We start from the raw sequence: 10,194 nt of genomic DNA, 5'->3' as shown, positions 1-10,194 counted from the left end.
TTGGTTTTAAAAGAAAAAGAACAAAAAGAGAAGGATGTATTAAGTAAAAGGATCTCTGCCACAGAAGAGAAGAGAGCGGTGACTAAAAAGTTTTTAATGAACGTCTGTCACAGTAGAGCAGATAACAAAAAAAGGTATAAATTAAAGGGATCTCTACCGCAGTAGAGTAGAGAGCAAAGATTGAAAAGAAATTGAGGTTGTTGGGCCTTAGTGCCAAGTGTCTAGTGAGGACAGCGATGCGTAATGCGCACTTGACGCTATAGGGACGGCTCAGTGAGGACGGCGATGTGTAACATGATGACAAGTCATCTTAGGGTAGTTTCATAAGCCTTTTTCATTAGTTTTTACTTAGTTTTCATGCATTTCTTAGGCAATGAGTGTTTGGATGAGAAATTCATGCTTGTCATGATTCAATCAAACATTGTAATTTTATGCATTTTCATGAGATTTTTGCAAGATTTAGTTGATGTTATGAAAGATGCAAAATCTTGTGATCATAACAAGGCTTTGATGTATCTGTTCGGTCGATGACAGGCATGAAAAAAGGTAGAGAAGTGGATATGAAGAGCACTCTCTACCAACGAGCGCTACGTTCTCCACCAACGAACGCCTGCAACAAAGCGCAAATTTGGATTTGAACTTTAGCCATCGACGCGTACGTGTGCATGCCGCGTACGCGTGCATGACGCGTTCGCGTGCATGTGACATTTTGGGAACAAGCACGCGCAGGCATGAATGAAACTAAAGCGTGGAAGTAGTGTTTTGCAATCTACGCGTACGCGAGGCTTACGCGTACGCGTGGGTAGCGCTCTTTGCACGAACTATACTTTCATTTTGACAGCGCTACAAGGGACGTGCAAGCGTACAGCACGCGTACGCGTCACAAGTTCAAATTCTGAAGGTCACGCGTACGCGTAGTTGACGCGTACGCGTGGACGTGCCAAAACACAAGAGGACGCACAAGCGTGTGGGACCCGTACGTGTGGGTGTAAAAATGCTCCGTTCTCCAAATGAACGATACGCTCTCTTGGAAGCATCATTTCTGCTCAATTAATTTCATTCTGAGCCCATTTGAATTACAAGCAAGCAAGCCCACTCTGACCACTCAATGAAGACCACAAAGATCATCTAGAATAGGAATTTCATTCAATTGTAATTTGTTTTCAATTTCATTTTAATTTATAATTTAGGAAAGCCTATATAAAGGCATCAGTTTCATTTCATTAGGGTCAGATAGAAGGCGGCATTAGGAGTAGCAGTAGTAGTAGGAAGCATTAGGAGTAGGAGTAGGAGTAGAATAGAAGGGCTCTTGTATACATGATGACTACGCATCATGTTATGTTTTTCTATGCTTTTTCATATAAAAATCAATTCATAATGCTTAATTATGGGAGTGTTTTGGTGATTAAATTGAATACTGCTTTGATTGCTTGAGTTAATAAATTTTGTAGGAAATTATGGAAAATGAAGCAATAAAAGCACTAATAGAGGAAGCACACTCCCAAGGTGGCAAAAAGTTGGAAACAAACTCAAAGAGAAGCAAAGAGGATTTGCAACCCTGACCTCTTCACACTCCAACAAGAATAACTCGAGCTACAAAGCTCCAAATGAAGTGATCTCAGTGTCATTAGAAAGTAGACTTCTAGAGCTTTCCAACCATATATAACACTTTATAGTTGACACTGATTTGAGGGGACAAATTGCTATTCGTTTAGCTTCACAATTTCAGCGTAAAACAAGTCCCTGCAGTTCGCCAGACTGACCTCTTCACCTTCAAAAGATCATAACTTGGGCTAGAGAAGTCCAATTGACATGCTTCCAGCGGCGTTGGAAAGCTGAGATCTAGGGCTTTCCAAATATATATAATAGTCTATAGTGGACATTCAATTTGGAGACCCAAACAGACCAATACTTCAGCGTGTACGGTTTTTCCAAACCTTCAAAAGCCCAAAATGCCACTTCAATGACACTCCACATTGGGCCACTTCCAAATATTCCAATCCCTTCATTTATTCTTCAATGTTTCAAGCTTCTATGAAGGGAGTTAAAAGTTCACAAGCCCAAGTCAAGCCACAAGTAACAATCAATCAAGGCCACAAGAATCATCTAGAAGTAATTAGGAAATTTGCATTTGATTGTAATTTCATTTGAATTTGTAATTTAGGTAGCTTATAAATAGGGCCTTAGATTCATCATTTGAGAGACACCATGGAGGGGTGGAGGTGACTCCACTCCCCTTTCACTCTCATTCTCTTCTCTTCTTCCATTTTCTTTCATTCACACTTTAGTAAATATTTTTGTTATGATGAGTTTCTAATTTCCAACATTTGGGAAAGAGAGCTCTATTGCAATTTAATGGGTTGATTTATTTTCATTATTCATCTTCAATTCTTCTTTCATTGTTTCTTTAGAGAGAGTCTTTGTGCTTCAAAGATCTAATTACTATCGAGAGAGGGATTAGATCTATTTAAATTCTATGATGAACTTGAGAAAGGAGTCATAGAATTTAGTTTGAGGCTCTTCTCTCACAACTCTCTTGATTGATAATTCTTAGCTTGATATGTGAGATGTAATCACTTTGAATTGAAATCTTGAGGGTTGTGTGGCAATTAGAGACCATTCTTCATCTCTTCTCATGAGCAATTAGATCAAGAGATTGGCAATTGATCAAGTTAAGAGAAATCAAATCACCAAGAGATTGGGGTTTGATTACTTATGATTTGCCAAGAGATCAATGATTGAATGATTGAAGTGGAGATGAGAATTGTTGATCTTGAGAATGCAATATCTCTTGATCCCAATGTTAATTTCATTCTTAATTCTTGTTATTTACTTCTTGTCTTTAATTCTTGTCATTTAATTGTTCTCTTTAAATTCTTGTCATTTACTTATGCACATTTATGGCTTTCTTTACTTTGGCACATTTATGCCTTCCAAGTGTTTGTAGAAATACTTCACTTGGTTTTACTTTCTAGTCATTTACTTTCTTGCACTTTACTTTCTTGTACTTTCTATTCCTTGCAATTTACATTCTTGCACTTTAATTTTTAGCACTTTAATTTCTTGTCATTTACTTTTCTTGCACTTTATTGCTTTTATTTAATTTCAAGTCATTTACATTTCTTGTTGCTTATCACTCAAACATGAATCGTCTAACTAGAACAATTAATTAACTATTGCTTGCTTAATCCATTAATCCTCGTGGGATCGACCTCACTCTAAGTGAGTTTTATTACTTGATGCGACCCGGTACACTTGCCGGTTGTACGTGAAATCTAATTTTTACGTATCAAGTTTTTGGCGCCGTTGCCGGGGATTAATTGTGATTAACAAACTACCGGTTCATTAATTTTCTAGATTAGACATTTTTTTCCGTTTTTACTTTATTTTTTTATTTTTATTTCTCTTTTCTTATTGCAAGTTAAGTGTTTGTGTTATTGCCTCACTAAGAATTCTTTAGTTGTGACACAAGGAATTTCAATTTTTCTTGGTGGTTGTGTTTGATACAACATTTTTCAATTAAAATGGAGTTTACCTCACATGTTGATCAATCATATTACATGGGATATTGCCTACCACCACAAAATGATTCATGTCATTATCCTCATGGTGGATGGGAATATCAACAAGAAATGATGGATCATGAGCAATCAACCCAAATGGGACATGCCCCTAGGTCACACAATGATCAAGCAAGTTACATGGGGTATTTTTCACCACCACAAAATGATTCAAGTTACTATACTAATTGTGGTTGGGAAAATCAAGATCAAGGAATGATGGGGTTTGAGCAATCAAACCAAATGGGATACTTCCCAAGAACACAAAATGATTCATACTCCTATGAATGGGACAACTATCCAAATTGTGATTGGGAAGGACAAAACCAAAGAGAATTCAATATTTCCTATCCCATCCATCAAGAGCCCTCACCTCTTAATTATCCAACCTCATCTCCAAATTTTTCATATCAAAATTCTTCACCACTTGAGTTTGCCTCAACACAAAATTCTTTCCAAAATCCATACAATTCAATTCATCAACCACAAAATTCATTTCACAACTCACAAAACTCCTTTCATATTCCCCAAAATGACTTCACCACAACACATCCATATCCACAAAATTACTCCCAACCTTCATCTTTGGAGCTAATAGTTGAGGATCACCTTCAATGGTCTAGAGAAATATTAGAATCTTGGAAAGAACAAGAAATCCTCTGCAAGAAAATAGATGGGCACTTAGAGCAAATAAGGAAACACTTCGGGTTGCCAAGCAGTGAGGATGAAGACCAATTTGTGGGTGAGGAAGTGGAAAAAGAAGAACAAAAGGTCCATGTGTCAAGTGAAATTTCAATGAAGAATGAGGTGATTGAGAATGAAATTGAACTTGAGGTGATAAAGGAACATGAACATTCACAACCCTCACAAACTTCCCTTGAATTTGTGATCGAAAAATATGAAGAGGAGATGAAGAAATCTTGGGAAGATCAACAAACCTCCTCCATAGAAGAGCTATTAAAGCAAATGTTTAGTGTAAAAGAGGAATTGGAAGAGCAAGAAAAAGAGGCCCCTATACCAAGTAAAATCCCAATGAAGAATGAGGTTGTAAGGGAGGAAAACAACCAAGGGAGTCCACACTCCAATGAAGTAGAAAGTTGTATGGAAGATGATTTAATTGAACCATCAATCCAAGAGGTTCTTGATGAAGAGGACACTCCAACCATCACACAACACCTAAGTCTTGAAATCAAGGAAGTGAAGGCAATCAATAAAAACATTCAAAGAAGGATTGTGACCAAGAAACAAAAGACAACATCCATGAAAAAGAGAAGGTCAACAAAAAGCAATCCAACCCCCACCCCAACAAGCAAGAGGAATCAAGCTAATAACAACAAAAGAAGGCTTGTTAGGAGACAATCAAATCAAGGGGCATCAATTTTCTCTTCTTCTCCCTTGAAGTCATTTCTTTTAACCAATTGGAAGAAGAGGAAGAAAATTAAGAACCACATGTCAAGCTAATGACATTAAAAGAGCGCTTGTTGGGAGGCAACCCAACTGTTGGTAACATTTTCTTTCCTTGCTTAGTTTACTTTCAATAATTTGGCATATGATTGCATTCTAAGTTTGGTGTTGCATGCAATAATTTGATCTTCAATCTTTAGTGGGTACTTGCATCATTCTAAAATGAAAGTGTCACACTAAGTTTGGTGTTGCCACTTACCTTTCATGCATAGTACCATGCACAACTCACTTATTGATGTAATCATATTGTCTCTTTTCTTTGTGCCTTGATTGTCATCTTTAATTTTTGCTTGCTTAAACACATGCATTACTTACATCTCTTTCTTGAAGACATTCATGATTAATCATAAATTCCACCACCATTATTTTATTTGTTGCTTGAGGACAAGCAATCATTCTAAGTTTGGTGTTGGGGAAGGAAGGAGTAGGAGGAAAATGACAATAACAAAGATGAAGATCTACAAGGTGGTTAAGTTCTTTTTCCTCTTATTTATCTTCTATACTTTCAATTGCATGATTGTCTTCCATTTCTTTTATATGCATGCGTGTTCTTCTTTTTGGAAAAGCATAGCTTGATATTTGAATTGCAACATGTTGCTTTTACATCATAACTACCATTTTGAATTTTGTGAGTCAAAGTAATTAAGTATCATGATCATAAACAAACAAGGTAATTATAGAAGAATCTAGCATGAGCATATAAGTATTGGAAGGCTAGCATGACTATTGTTGCTCAATTACATTTGAATTTGTTTAATTGAAGTTTTCATCTAGGACATTTTATGAAATGTTTGAAATATTGAAAACCTTGAACAAGCAAATCAATTAAAAGAGTAAGAAAGAAAAAGGGAAAAATGAGAAAGTTGAAGATTCTGAGTACCAATGACATTTCATTAGTCAAGTACTTGTGGTGTTTATGTATCAAGCAAAAAGCTTGAAAACAAAACACTTAGAGTCAAGACTAGGCTCAAGTGCAAAGCACTCCCTCAAAGCTCAAGGCTCTAAGCACCAATGATTAGAAGGAAAGTAAAGAAAAGGAATAAATGAGCTTAAAAAGTCCTCTAATTAAATGCTTGTGGTGCTTATGTATCAAGTGGTAATACTTGAAAACAAAGCATTTAGAGTCAAAGCTTTTAACTAATGGTGCAAAGCACCCAAGAAGCTAAGCTAAGAAAAAGATGAAAAGCTTGTTTCAAGTAAGGAACATAAAGAAAAATATTTCATAAAATGAGCTAGATAGAAGCATCAATCATTTGAATTTCTTTTGAGATTGTAGCATGCATAATAAACTAGCCAACCATGAACATTTAATTGCTATTCTTCTCACATTGGATTGTCAATCTTTATTGAATGATTCTTTGTTTGCTTGAGGACAAGCAAAGTTTAAGTTTGGTGTTGTGATGACTACGCATCATGTTATGTTTTTCTATGCTTTTTCATATAAAAATCAATTCATAATGCTTAATTATGGGAGTGTTTTGGTGATTAAATTGAATATTGCTTTGATTGCTTGAGTTAATAAATTTTGTAGGAAATTATAGAAAATGAAGCAATAAAAGCACTAATAGAGGAAGCACACTCCCAAGGTGGCAAAAAGTTGGAAACAAACTCAAAGAGAAGCAAAGAGGATTTGCAACCCTGACCTCTTCACACTCCAACAAGAATAACTCGAGTTACAAAGCTCCAAATGAAGTGATCTCAGTGTCATTAGAAAGTAGACTTCTAGAGCTTTCCAACCATATATAACACTTTATAGTTGACACTGATTTGAGGGGACAAATTGCTATTCGTTTAGCTTCACAATTTCAGCGTAAAACAAGTCCCTGCAGTTCGCCAGACTGACCTCTTCACCTTCAAAAGATCATAACTTGGGTTAGAGAAATCCAATTGACATGCTTCTAGCGGCGTTGGAAAGCTGAGATCTAGGGCTTTCCAAAGATATATAATAGTCTATAGTGGACATTCAATTTGGAGACCCAAACAGACCAATACTTCAGCGTGTAAGGTTTTTCCAAACCTTCAAAAGCCCAAAATGCCACTTCAATGACACTCCACATTGGGCCACTTCCAAATACTCCAATCCCTTCATTTATTCTTCAATGTTTCAAGCTTCTATGAAGGGAGTTAAAAGTTCACAAGCCCAAGTCAAGCCACAAGTAACAATCAATCAAGGCCACAAGAATCATCTAGAAGTAATTAGGAAATTTGCATTTGATTGTAATTTCATTTGAATTTGTAATTTAGGTAGCTTATAAATAGGGCCTTAGATTCATCATTTGAGAGACACCATGGAGGGGTGGAGGTGACTCCACTCCCCTTTCACTCTCATTCTCTTCTCTTCTTCCATTTTCTTTCATTCACACTTTAGTAAATATTTTTGTTATGATGAGTTTCTAATTTCCAACATTTGGGAAAGAGAGCTCTATTGCAATTTAATGGGTTGATTTATTTTCATTCTTCATCTTCAATTCTTCTTTCATTGTTTCTTTAGAGAGAGTCTTTGTGCTTCAAAGATCTAATTACTATCGAGAGAGGGATTAGATCTATTTAAATTCTATGATGAACTTGAGAAAGGAGTCATAGAATTTAGTTTGAGGCTCTTCTCTCACAACTCTCTTGATTGATAATTCTTAGCTTGATATGTGAGATGTAATCACTTTGAATTGAAATCTTGAGGGTTGTGTGGCAATTAGAGACCATTCTTCATCTCTTCTCATGAGCAATTAGATCAAGAGATTGGCAATTGATCAAGTTAAGAGAAATCAAATCACCAAGAGATTGGGGTTTGATTACTTATGATTTGCCAAGAGATCAATGATTGAATGATTGAAGTGGAGATGAGAATTGTTGATCTTGAGAATGCAATATCTCTTGATCCCAATGTTAATTTCATTCTTAATTCTTGTTATTTACTTCTTGTCTTTAATTCTTGTCATTTAATTGTTCTCTTTAAATTCTTGTCATTTACTTATGCACATTTATGGCTTTCTTTACTTTGGCACATTTATGCCTTCCAAGTGTTTGTAGAAATACTTCACTTGGTTTTACTTTCTAGTCATTTACTTTCTTGCACTTTACTTTCTTGTACTTTCTATTCCTTGCAATTTACATTCTTGCACTTTAATTTTTAGCACTTTAATTTCTTGTCATTTACTTTTCTTGCACTTTATTGCTTTTATTTAATTTCAAGTCATTTACATTTCTTGTTGCTTATCACTCAAACATGAATCGTCTAACTAGAACAATTAATTAACTATTGCTTGCTTAATCCATTAATCCTCGTGGGATCGACCTCACTCTAAGTGAGTTTTATTACTTGATGCGACCCGGTACACTTGCCGGTTGTACGTGAAATCTAATTTTTACGTATCAATACACTTTTCTTTTTTTTGCCATTTTTACATTGTAGCTTTTCTTGAATTTCATTTTCTTATGCAATTTCAATTTCCTGCATCTCTACTCTTCTGCAATTTTCCATTTAAGTTTATTTTGAGCTTGATTTACTTTTAAGCAATTTAAATTCCCTGCAAGTGTCCTAGAACGATGATCAATTAAACCCCAAACTGATTATGGGAGGAGCTCTACTGTAATTCATATGATTGAGTGAACTTCTTCTTCTTCTCAATTCATTTAGGTAGCTATTGGATATTCTCTGTTTTGATTGAGGATTCATTCACTCCGAAAGTTGGTTTGAATCTGTGAATGCTTGTGTGAGCCTCAAAAGGGGAATCGTGAGCATTAGAACTGAGGCTCTATCCTTTACTACTCTCTTGATCAATACTATTCGGGAGGAATTGAGATCATGAGAGTTAGTGTGGCTTATGGATGAGAGACATGTACTTAACCTCTTCCCATGACAATTAGATCAAGGAAAAAGCAAGATTGATTGTGATTAGAGAGATTGGATTGCCAAGGAATTGGGATCTAATCAATTTCAATCTGCCATAGATCTACTCTTATGATTGAGAAAGGAGTTGAGACCCATTTGATTCATTGTGGATTATAATATCTCTGATCCCTTGTGAATCTTTCTCTCTGTTATTTTTGTTCCATTTAATTTCCCAGCACCCAATCCCTTTACATTTGATGCAATTTACATTCTACAATTTAAATTCTTTGCACTTTACCTTCTGATTATTTGTTTCACTTAATTCACCACTGTTAGCTTAACTAAATTTATCACCTAACTAAAATTGCTTGATCCATCAATCTCTGTGGGATCGACCTCACTTTTGTGAGTTTTACTACTTGATGCGACTCGGTACACTTGCCTATTAGTTTGTGTGGAACTCAAATTTTCACCCATCAAATTTTTGGCACCGTTGCTGGGGATTGATTAAGATCAACAATGATTAAGTGGGTGATAAGTCTAGATTAAGCATTTTCTTCGTTTTTGTCATTTAAGTTCTTTTAACTTTCTGTTTTCTGCTGATACTAAGGCGTTTGTATTTTTGCCTCACTAAGAAATTCTCATTTGTGACATGAATTTCAATTTTCATTGGTGATTGTGTTTTACAAGATTCAAATGGAGTTCAACTCATCTTTTGATCAAACAAATTTCATGGGATATTTCCCACCATCACCAAAAGACTATTCTAATGGTGGCTAGGAATATCACCAATAAATCACAGATTATGAGCAATCTAACCAGTGGGGATATGCTCCAGAGCCACAAAATGATCAAAACAATTTCACGGGATACTGCCTAACACCATAAAATAATTCATGTCATTTTGCTAATGGTGGATGGGAGTATCAACAAGAAATGATAGAGTATGAACACCTCCTAGAGCCACAAGATGACTCATATTGCTATAACAACTACTCATATTATGACTAGGAGGGTCAAAACCAAAGAGATCTTAATGATCCATATTTTGATCATCAAGAGACATCATCACTGGAGTGTGCTTTCAATAAATTCATGCAAGATTGCCCCCCAATGCCACAAGATGATCCATACTGTGATGAATTCAACAATTCTTCAAGTTATGCTTGGGAGGATCAAAATCAGAGAGCACTCAATGTGTCATACTCCATTAATCAAGAGCCATCATCGCTTGAGCAATCCTTCAACTCATTTATGCTAAATTGTCCAACCTCACCTACCAGTTTTTCACTTGAAACTTCTTCATCACTTGCTTTTGCCTCAACACAAAGTTTTCCCCAT

This window comes from Arachis hypogaea, chromosome 10 (assembly GCF_003086295.3).
Source record: "Arachis hypogaea cultivar Tifrunner chromosome 10, arahy.Tifrunner.gnm2.J5K5, whole genome shotgun sequence".
NCBI lineage: Eukaryota > Viridiplantae > Streptophyta > Magnoliopsida > Fabales > Fabaceae > Arachis > Arachis hypogaea.
The sequence above is the reverse complement of the archived record's forward strand: the minus strand, read 5'-3'. Positions refer to the sequence as shown.